Below are 11023 nucleotides of genomic sequence, written 5' to 3' on the forward strand. Positions count from 1 at the left end.
ATGTATCCATGTAGTGTGGCATGTGGCTAGATTTTGGCCTAAATAAATAAGTCTTCCAGCTCCCTAAATAACCATATAGAAAACTACATACTGAACATTACATTACATTTGGAGTAAGCAAAGTATGGACTTTTACTGTGTTAAGCCATTGTGATTTGGGAATTTGTCTATTATAACAGCTAATATTCTTTAACCTAGTTTCCACAGGACCTATCACCCTGAAGTGGGGAGCTCTTATAACAAAACAAAGCTACAAAAAAAAAAAAACCCTAAAATGTGTGGGGTTGACATGAAGTTCAGGTAAACAAACATGAGAGTCTGGAAGGCCAGAGACCCTTGCAATGCCAGGTAAAATATTTGCTAAAACTGCTGTCTATGATAACTTGAAAGGTAGGCCCCTGCCTACAAGTCTGGAGCTCCAGAGGAAGTGGCTGGAAAGTGGTAGATCATATATAACGGCTACTATTTCCTGCTGTCAGCAAGGTATTATATGTAGAAGATGAGCTCAGGTAAGAATTTGTCTGGTTTTCAAGCAATAACAGAAAAGGATAGAATCCAAAGTCAGAATGCTTTACAGGGTTGGAAAATCTGTCTCTTCTTTCACCAAATATTAAGAAATAAGATTTTAAAATACCTTAAGCAACAACATCCAAGGAGACTTTTCAGCTAAGCGAGGGAATTCAGCTTTGCAGCAGATACAAAATAAGTGCGCCATCTTCCAACCAAGCCACAACTCAAAGCAGTCATTCTTAAGTTGAGCAATGTGAGAGTGAAGAAATACACAGGGAAGGGCTGAAAATTATGTTCTAAGGAAAATCTGTGTGAGTGGTCACCAGTATTTGGAGCTTACTGAAAGTAACTTTTGATCAAAAACCACCAAAATTTTGGTAGTACTGCCAATGAAATCCTGAGGCTGGTTTAAAGAAACCTGATTTGGAAAAATCTTCATACAACCCTCCAGAAGGAAGGGACAATGAGAGCTACACCCACTCCCAAAGAAGGCAGACTCATTAAAGTCTGTGTCTGATGTGAACATAAAAGGTAATAGAGGAGAAAGAACCTCCCGGAAGGAGCGCCAGGGGCCATGAGGAATGGTATGGAGGAAATTGCTCTCCAAAAGCAAAATGAGCAACACAAGGAATTTCTTCATCCTGAGGCAAGGACACCTTTACAATGCTTGCTTAACAGAACTTCAGAATCTATGGATCAGAGATTGTTGTATGTCTCCATTCTTTTTTTTTTTTTTTTTTTGCTTTTCTTTTCCTGAGTAGAGTTTTAGAGTTTTTTCTCTGTTTATCCCATCCCTGCTCCACCATCACCATGCTGGTAGGAAGAGCAGACAACTTTTCTTCCTTGTGTACATGTCAGTGCTTCACGAGTAGTCATACCCTGCCCTCATAGGGGGACTGCGTATCACTCAGAAATCCCAAACTCAGAACTGGATGTAGTGACCAGATAGACTGTCTGCCCTGGGGAGGTGTGGGAAGTGATATGTTCTATGTGTAGGAGGAATATGAGACACATCCTAAGTGGCCAGCAGAGAAAATGATCAAAAAAGTCTCTTCATATTCACAAAACCCTCTTTTTCTCCTCCTGGACACATGCTAGACTACATTTTTCCAACTTGCTTGTATTTAGGCATGACTGAGTTTGGCCAATGGGAAATAAATGTAATGATGTATACCAGTTCTAGGCCTGACCCATGAAAACCTCCCAAGATGATCCTCCCTCTTTTTTCCTATCTGCTAGCTTGATTCAGAGATCCAGAGGATTCCAAGGCCCTCAGGGAAGGGAGAGACACAAGATCAAACAAACAATAAAAAAACCTGGGTTCCTGTAGAACCATGAAAGAATAAGGTCTCCTTCTCAACAAACAGTTGAGGAAATTTTCCAGAACAAAAAGATAAAGCTCTGTCAAAGGAAAAATGTACCAGACAAAGAAGACTTTATTCAAGGCCATGGCAACATGCAAGAGAAACCAGAACTAAGTCCAGCTCAACTCCACTGAAACAACTTTTGGAGAGGCTTTAACACACAGGTGAGGGGATTATAGGCCACTTGTTTTTGCTAATTGGCCTTCCCCAAAGGGAGAGTAAATTTTCTTGTATCTTTTCTTTTTTAAGATGTATTTATTTATAAGAGAGAGAGAGAGTGATCAAGAGGGGCAGTGGGCATAGGTAGTAGTAGAGAGAGAATTTTAAGCTCCCGGCTGAACACAGAGCCCATTGTGGGTCTCAGTCCCACCACCCCAAAGATCATAACCTGAGCCAAAATCAAGAGTCAGATGCTTAACCAACAGAGCCACCCAGGCGCTCCAGATTTTCTTGTATCTTTATGACAGGAGGTAGTTTTAGAATGTGGAGCAATTTTTGCCTACCTAAGTTAGGCAAAAATCGGTCTCTGTTAAACCAATGTATTCAACTCAATTTGTCATTGGTGTTGGAAAGGATAAATAGTTAGTAAAACACAAAAAAAGCTAGACCCAAGTAGATCCCACTATATAGTAACTTAATTATGAAAAAGGTGATATTTAAATTCTGTAGCAAAGAAGAGCTTAGTGCAAATGACCACTCATCTGAGAGAAAATGAAATCCTACCCCTATCTAAACAATATATGAAAATAAATTTAAGCTACATTAAAGACTTAAATATACAATACGGGATAAAAAAGTTTAAGAAAAAAATAACAAAAATAAGTTTTAAGAAGGTAGATTTATTTGACTTTATGAAAATAAATTGTTATATAGGTGAAAGATGCCCTACCAAAATCAGTGAAGAAATAACAAGTAATCTATGAAGATACACTTGAACTTGCAGGTAATTAGAGAAAAACAAATTAGAGTAGCCATATTTGAGTTTGTATATAAATTAGATTCACAATTTTCTTTACTGAAGTCTACGTCGGTGGTGCTGTCAGGATAACTAGCAGAAATGTGAGTCATTAAGAGTGTTTTTAAGAAGCAATCTGCCATTATCAGTTAAATTTAAATTCATATAGCCTCAGACCCAGAAATCCCCTGCGTGGATATCAATCACATAGAAATAAAGGGCCAGTGCATAAGAATATCAATATAAGGATATTTATTGTAGCATTGTTTGAAGAGGCAAAAACTGTCATCCTAAAGGGTTTTTTAAGGGCACCACTGATGAAAACAGCTATTTCAATAGGTTAAACCACAAACACTGAACCAACACACTCCGTTCCATGTAAACACCATAGTTGACTTATCAAGAAAGCTAGTATTTTCCTTCCCCTTCCTTTTTTACGCCCTGTCTCTTGGTTTCAATCATTCAGACACTTTGAAATCTTGGAATTCCATATCAGCAAAAATCACCGGAATCCACAGAAACAGTCACATGTCCAGAGCTTTTCATCAGAAAGAAATTACTCTATTTCTGTTTTCTACACTCACCACTGTTTCGCTTTAGACCACACCTCCTTCTAATAAGATACTGCTTTGAGATTCCAAGAAACTGAGTAATGATTATACAACTCAAAAACAGCAGTATCTACTGTAATCCTCCTCACATGTAACAATAATCTTTCTCTAGAAAGGCGTACACCAAATTCTCAACAGAAGAATAACTCTACTTGCTTGATGAAATTACCATTCATTTTAACTTTCTTCTTTCTATTCTATAATTTCCACATTTCCCTCAACAAACAGTACTTTTGTCATCAGAAGCCACAGCAAATATAATGTTTTAACTTAGCATTATCACAGTTCTAATTTTTGTCTTCACCCATATTGATAAGTGTATTTGAGAGTGGGAGGGAAGGAATAATCTTTTCTAAAAGATACTTCTTTGAATAGTGAAATGAAAAATCTCATTAACAACATATAAAAATGAACCAATAAAATGGCACAGTGGTTCTATGTCTGGGCCCACAAATAAAATTTTCGATGTAGTTTTAAAGGAAATGGTCCTTCTATTTTAACAACCTCTAAAACTTGAGAAGCCATTCAAAGAACTACTCTCTACTTCCTTTTGTCCAGTAGCCATGTATACAAAAGAGAGATGGTAATACACCTACATAAGTAAAAAATTTTTTTTTCTCTAAGGAAGAGTCAGAAAACATAACTCTATGGAAAATATATTAGCCCATAAAATCAAGTTACTGCTTTTCATATTGGGGATCTTACTGAGAAATAAGTCTCTATAAGGTTATATCATAAGCAAAGATAATAGAAAGCATCTTGAAGAGGTCACATACGAAAGAAATCATAATTCTCTCCTAACAGGGAAAAATCACGTTATATGTAACCTTTGTAGGAAGAGGTATAATGAATACACCATGAACTTGAGGAGTTTATGCCAAGGAGAACTAAGTCTCCACGTGAGTTGTCCTTTTGATTTAAAGTTATAATACCTCGCCCTCCCCCAATTCCATATAGTGTTATTTCAGCAACTCATAGCTCTGAAGGGAACACATATAATAGAGACAAAATCTATCTCGGTCTCATGCTTGCAAATATCCAGAACATAAAGCAGTGTGAGCAGTGGTAAAACAACACCAGAACCAAAGTCAGGAGTTCTGGATCTTAGGCCAGGAGGTGCTGCCAGCTGACATTGAGTGAGTCCCAGAATTCACTTTTCTTTCATGCATCCTGGTTAAATTAGATGATTTCTAAGTATCCTACCAGAAAGTCTATGACTTTGGGGCTGGCTGTTACCGGGACTGAGGAACTAACAGCTTCTACAGCCTGCAGAGGCCACCAAGGGCCCCCATTCTCAACCCACCATTCCCTCGTATATCTGGCCTTCCTTCCTTCCTTCACTCGGCCCTTTCCTTCCTCCTTCTGACAGTTCCTTGCCTTTATTCAACAACACCACCCATTATTCCCCAACAATAATGGCAAAATTCATGGCACCTTTCTATGGGTCATACAGTTTACATTCATTTCCTCATTGAACACTGACACCTACCTTATGAAATAGGGTAAATTATTTTCTCATGTTATAGGCCATGAACCTGAGTTAGACAATTTTTTCTTTACCTCTGATCACTACATTCCAGTATATACAATAAAGGGGCCATTAAACACCTGATATGAAGTCCTTGGCCATGGTGATCAGAATAAAAGGATCACATGGGTGATCTCACAATGTCTCAGCTCCTGGCTGCTATTCATGGATTCTTTGGCAAATCCTTTGAGTAATGCCTGAGGTTTACGTGGGGATGTTAAATCTCTTCGGAGAAAGGAGTGATTTCTTTCATCCTACAGTAGCCTGTGCCAGGAGTTGTACTTTTCCACTGTAGCAGAAGAGTGGGTGTGAGGTGTCTACTTTGACCAAGGACAAAATCACCACACTCAAAGCAACTAAAATTCAGCAGGTCAGGAACCAGATACAAACACTTTGCTCACTGAGACTTTCTTCCCTATTTAATCAATTGACTATAAACTCTCCCATTTCTCTATGCATATATATCACTAAGATGTTGTGAAAGTTAAAGGAACTATCAGAAGCATCGCATTGTGTTTGTAAAGAATAAAAAGGCTCTGTACACTTCAAGAGGTTATTTTTCTCTAAGCATCAATTTCTTGATTTGTAAAATGAAAGAAGTACCTATTTTCAAGGGGTTTGTACAGATTAAGCAAGATAACTTACATCACCTCACAGCTGTTAGAACGGCTATTACAGAAAAGACAAGAAACAACAAGTGTTGGCAAGGATGTCCTGGAGCAAAGGGAACTAGTAAGCACTGTTGGTGGGAATGTCAATTGGTGCAGCCACTAGGGCAAAGAGTATGGCAGTCCCTCAAAAAATTACAGGTAAGGGCGCCTGGGTGGCTCAGTGGGTTAAAGCCTCTGCCTTTGGCTCAGGTCATGATTCCAGGGTCCTGGGATCAAGCCCCACATCAGGCTCTCTGCTCAGCGGGGGAGCATGCTTCCTCCTCTCTCTCCACCTGCCTCTCTGCCTACTTGTGATCTTGATCAAATAAATAAATAAATAAAATCTTTAAAAAATTTTTTTAAAAATTAAAGGTAGAAATACCATGTGATCCAGCAATTCCACTCTGGGATATGCTTCTGAAGAAAACAATGCCCCTCATTCAAAAAAAAATATGCACCCCCATATTTATTGCAGCATTATTTACAATGGTCAAGACAGGGGAACAACCTAAGTGGCCATTGAAGGATGACTGAATAAAGAAAGTGCAGAGTGTGTGTGTGTGTGTGTGTATACAATGCAATATTATTCAGTAATATAAAGGAATGAAATCTTAGTGGGCTCCCTTTCCTGTCTCACTCTGGCCATCTTGGTGGCTGCTCTTGGCTGGGGCTGCCCTGCACCTAAGGCAGGAAGATGGGGGCCATAAAGAAGGTGAAAAAGTCACTGGGGTTGATCAACTCTAGGCACCAACTGATTAAGAAAAGTGGAAAGTACTCAGTGGGATACAAGCAGACTCTGAAAATGATTAGAAATGACAAGCTAAAGTGGTCATTCTCACCAACAACAGCCCAGCCTTAAGGAAATCTGAAATAGAATAATACGCCCTGTTGGCCAAAACTGGTATCCATCGCCACAGTGGCAATAATATTGAGCTGGACACAGCATGTGGGAAATAACATGCACTCTGGCTATCATTAAGCCAGATAATTCTGGTATCATTAGAAGCATGCCAGAAAAGACTGGTGAAAAGTAAGTTGCACAAAAATTTTTCTTTAGTTAAACTGTCCAGAGCTTGTTTAAAAAAAAAAAGAAAAAGAACGAAATCTTGCCATGTACAGCAACATGGATAGATCTTGAGGGCATGATGCTAAGTGAAGTAAGTTAGTTAGAGAAAGACAAATACTGTATGCGCTCACTCACATGTGTGATCTAAAAAAACAAAAAAAAAAAAAACAAAAAACAAAAACAAAAAACTGAGCTCATAGATACAGAGAACAGATTGGTGGCTGCCAGCAGTTGGTGGGGGGTGGAAAAGGGGAGTAAGGGGTCAAAAGGTCCAAATTTCTAATTATAAAATACATAAGCCACAGGCATGTCACCTATAGTGTGGTTACTATAGTTAATAATACTATATTGTACACTTGAAAGTTGCTAATATTCTCATCATAAGAAAAAACATTTTTCATCACTATATGTGGTGACAGATGTCAACCGGTCTTACTGTGGTGATCATTTTGCAATACATATAACTATCGAAACATGTTGTATACCTGAAAGTGGTATAATTTCATACATCAATTTTGCCTCCCTAAAAGAAATAATAATTTATGTTAATGGTAAGAGTCTAGTACCATTTAATTCAGGAAACATTAGATACAGATGTAGGTAGAGATAGTAAAGGATATGATGTAACGATACACACATATATACTCATAAGCAAACATAGATGATAGACCGACTCCCATCCAGGAGGCTGAACAGACGGAATCTGATGCTTACTCTCAGCCCCATGGACATTATTTAGACCTCGGAATATGCTCAAGCTATCATAATATAAACACAATCACACAGACACACACACACACACACACACACACACACACACACAAATGCATCCTTCTCTGTTTACAGCGAGTATGAAGAAGTCTGGTGAAACCATGTAAGCAGAAAGCAGCTTCAGCCGAGACCCCAGAATAGATGAGTTCATTTTTACTACAAAGGGCTCTGGAGCCACCGTGTGGCCACATGGCACAGCAGCCCACCACCGAATCCACACCACAGAAGCTGTGAGGTCTGAGCTTTCCAATACCCCCACACTGAGAAGATGAATAGTTTCCTTGATTGGAAGAAGAACCCTAGCCCTTCTCAGACGGAAACAGTGCAGAGAGCTTGCTCTATTGTTCGAAACTATTTTTGGTGTTTTGTGTTGGATGATCCCAACTGACCGCTCTCCCCTTGAAGCTCGCGGTGGGTCCTGAAGGATTCTGTCACTGCCAAGCAGTAGGAAAGACGCCTGTTACGTGACGAACGAGGGCATGATCAGAAATGAGCTCTAATAGAGGTGTGTGGACAGAAAGGAGGGCTTTTCAGGAAGCGAACTGCATACAAAAGCAGGACTGACAGGCTGACCAAGGGCTGGGTGGGAGAATTCAACTCAATTTTTTGTTGTTTTGTTTTTCGAGAGGCAGCTACTAGGAGTCATTGCTCTCCGTTAAAGGCTAGAGACAGGAAGAAAGCTAACACCTTCATAGCTCAGTGAGGAGGGAAGAATCTTGAAGCGCAGAGGAATCACAACCAATATACGATGTTAGAAATTCTCTGGTTTACCCAAAAGAGCAGTGCTCTAGGGAAGGAACCCCACTAAGTTTATAAAGCTTTTCTGGACATAACGTGCTGCTAGACCAAAGAAAACTTTAATCCATATAAACCACTTCTGATTTGGAAAAGAAAACAAGACCTTTCCTTTTCTTTGCCCCGGGAAAAAATCTCTCACCCTTTGGAGGCCAAGTTCAAAAGATCCACTTCTCCATTGTATCTTCCCTAACCAACAAAATGCCAAAAGCATTGCTTTATCCCTTCTTTGAATTTGGAGCACCCCTGCCTTTATTTGATTACCCTGTACTTGGTTCTAAGTAGCTCTGATTTCTTTTCCCAGCGAACTCAGGTATCCATAAACTTGTCATCCCATTTTACCCAAACAAATGTTAGACACTGAAGACAGAGAATAGCTTGTCAATTTTTGCAGGTTCAGTGTCCTTACCTCGCATGCCTTCCCTTCCTTGCGTTCCCTTCCTGACCGGCATCAAACCTAAGCTCACTCACTGTCCTCTGCCCCTCTTTCCACAAGGCTATGTACATCTCACATTTCTCTTTTTCTAATCCCTAAGAAAACAGGGTCACTACTTCTGCTCGAAGACAATCTCTGCCATGTGCTGCTTTTCCTCTCTGTTCACTTTTCTCCAACACCTAACTCCATCAATTAGTCTCCTTTTATCATAGCTGGTCAATCTCTCTCCTTACACAGCTTTCTTCTCAGCCTATAAGAAGAATCCAATCTCCCTCACCCTGTTTCCTGACTGTTGCCCTAAGTCTCCTTCCTTTCTTATCCAATATGTTCCCCATTTCCATCTTGATACACACAGTCTGGCTTCCTCCCTCAATTCATTTCATACAGTTAATAAAGTCATCTCAAATGTCAAATCCAACATTTATTTCTTAAAGATTTTATTTATTTATTTGACAGACAGAGATCACAAGTAGTCAGAGAAGCAGGCAGAGAGAGAGAGGAGGAAGTAGGCTCCCCGCCGAGCAGAGAGCCTGATGTGGGGCTCGATTCCAGGACCCTGGGACCATGATCTGAGATGAAGGCAGAGGCTTTAACTCACTGAGCCACCCAGGTGCCTCCCCCCTCCCAACTTTTTTTTTCATAGCACTTCCACTGTTGATGACATGCTTCTTAAGCTCTCTCCAAGGAAAAGCAGTTTATCAGCTCTTCACTATATACTATGTTCTTTACGGAGCCTGAGAAGTCAAGTGAAAAGAAATGGTCCTGGCTCCCAACAGATTATGGTCTAGCAGAGAAAGTTGAGTAGGAAGTAAAGAAAGTGCACAAGAAGTTTCTTTGTCTCCTGGTTCTCCTATTGAACTTTTCCATGTTCTCCCTTCCCTATAATAAAGGTTTCTCCAGTTTTTGATCACACACACATCAATATATATATTGATATAAATATCAATATATATATATATATATATATCCCTCATATACTTATAGATATAAGCACATACATACAATCAGAGGATAATATCTCAAGATAATAAGGTGAAATTTGTCATTATCTATGCTGGACATACATTCACATTTCAAATAGTCTTCTGGATAGCTTCTTAAAAATTACTTTGAAATGAAACTGACAAGATTTAACTTGGAGTAAGAAAAGATGCCAGCTCAAGGAAGTGGAGAAAATGGAACCCTTATACACTGCTGGGAATGTTCACTGGTGCAGCTTCTATAAAAAACAATATGGTGAATTCCTAAACAAATTCAGAATAGAGCTACCATATGATTCGGCAATTGCACATCTGGGTATATATCTGAAGGAAATAAAGTCACCATCTTTTTTTTTTAAGATTTTATTTATTTGTTTGACAGAGATGACAAGTAGGCAGAGAGGCAGGCAGAGAGAGGGGGGGAAGCAGGCTCCCTGCTTGAGCAAGGAGCCCAATGTGGGGCTCGATCCCAGGACCCTGAGATCATGACCTTAGCTGAAAGCACAGGCTTTAATCCACTAGGGCACCCAGGCACCCCTAAAGTCATCATCTTGAAGAGCTATCTGTACCCCATGCTCATTTCAGTATTATTTATAATAGTCAAGACAGGGAAACAACCTAAGTGTCTGTTGAAAGATGAATAAAGAAAATGTGATATATATCATATATATTATATATATATACATACATAATATATAGTATTAATTACATGATTATATTATATGTTATGTATTTGATATATAGACTTGTATACACACAAATACACAAACTGGAATATTATTCAGGGATTAAAAAGAAGGAAACTGCCATTTATGACAACATATATGAAACTTGAGAGCATTAGGCTAAGTGAAATAAGTAAGAGAGAGAAAGACAAATACTGAGCAAGATCTCACTTACATGTCGAATCTGAAAAAACTGAAGTCATAGAAACAGAGAATAGACTGGTGGTTGCCAAGTATCAGTGCAGGGGTGGGGAGGTGTGGAATGGATGAAAGTCGTCAAAAACACAAACTTCCAGTTATAAGATGAATAAAGTCCTGGGAATGTAATGTACAGCATGGTAACTGTACTTAACAATACTGTATTATAGGGGCACCTGGGTGGCTCAGTGGGTTAAGGCACTGCCTCTGGCTCAGGTCATGATCTCAGGGTCCTGGGATTGAGCTCCACATCAGGCTCTGCTCAGCAGTGAGCCTGTCCCCCCACCCCACCCCGCCTGCCTCTCTGCCTACTTGTGATCTCTGTCTATCAAATAAATAAATAAAATCTTTTAAAAAACACTGTATTACTGTATTATATATTTGAATGTTGCTAAGAGAATAGATCTTGAAAATTCTCACCACGAAAAAAAATG

General features: G+C 39.3%; 1 pseudogene; it reads left to right on the plus strand.

Annotated features, from left to right (window-relative positions):
* Positions 1 to 6312: 6312 nt before the first annotated feature.
* LOC101671158 lies at positions 6313 to 6652 on the plus strand (annotated as a pseudogene).
* Positions 6653 to 11023: the final 4371 nt, after the last annotated feature.

The sequence above is a fragment of the Mustela putorius genome, unplaced genomic scaffold (assembly GCF_011764305.1).
Source record: "Mustela putorius furo isolate JIRA1106 unplaced genomic scaffold, ASM1176430v1.1 tig00003845_pilon_pilon_pilon, whole genome shotgun sequence".
Taxonomy (NCBI): domain Eukaryota; kingdom Metazoa; phylum Chordata; class Mammalia; order Carnivora; family Mustelidae; genus Mustela; species Mustela putorius.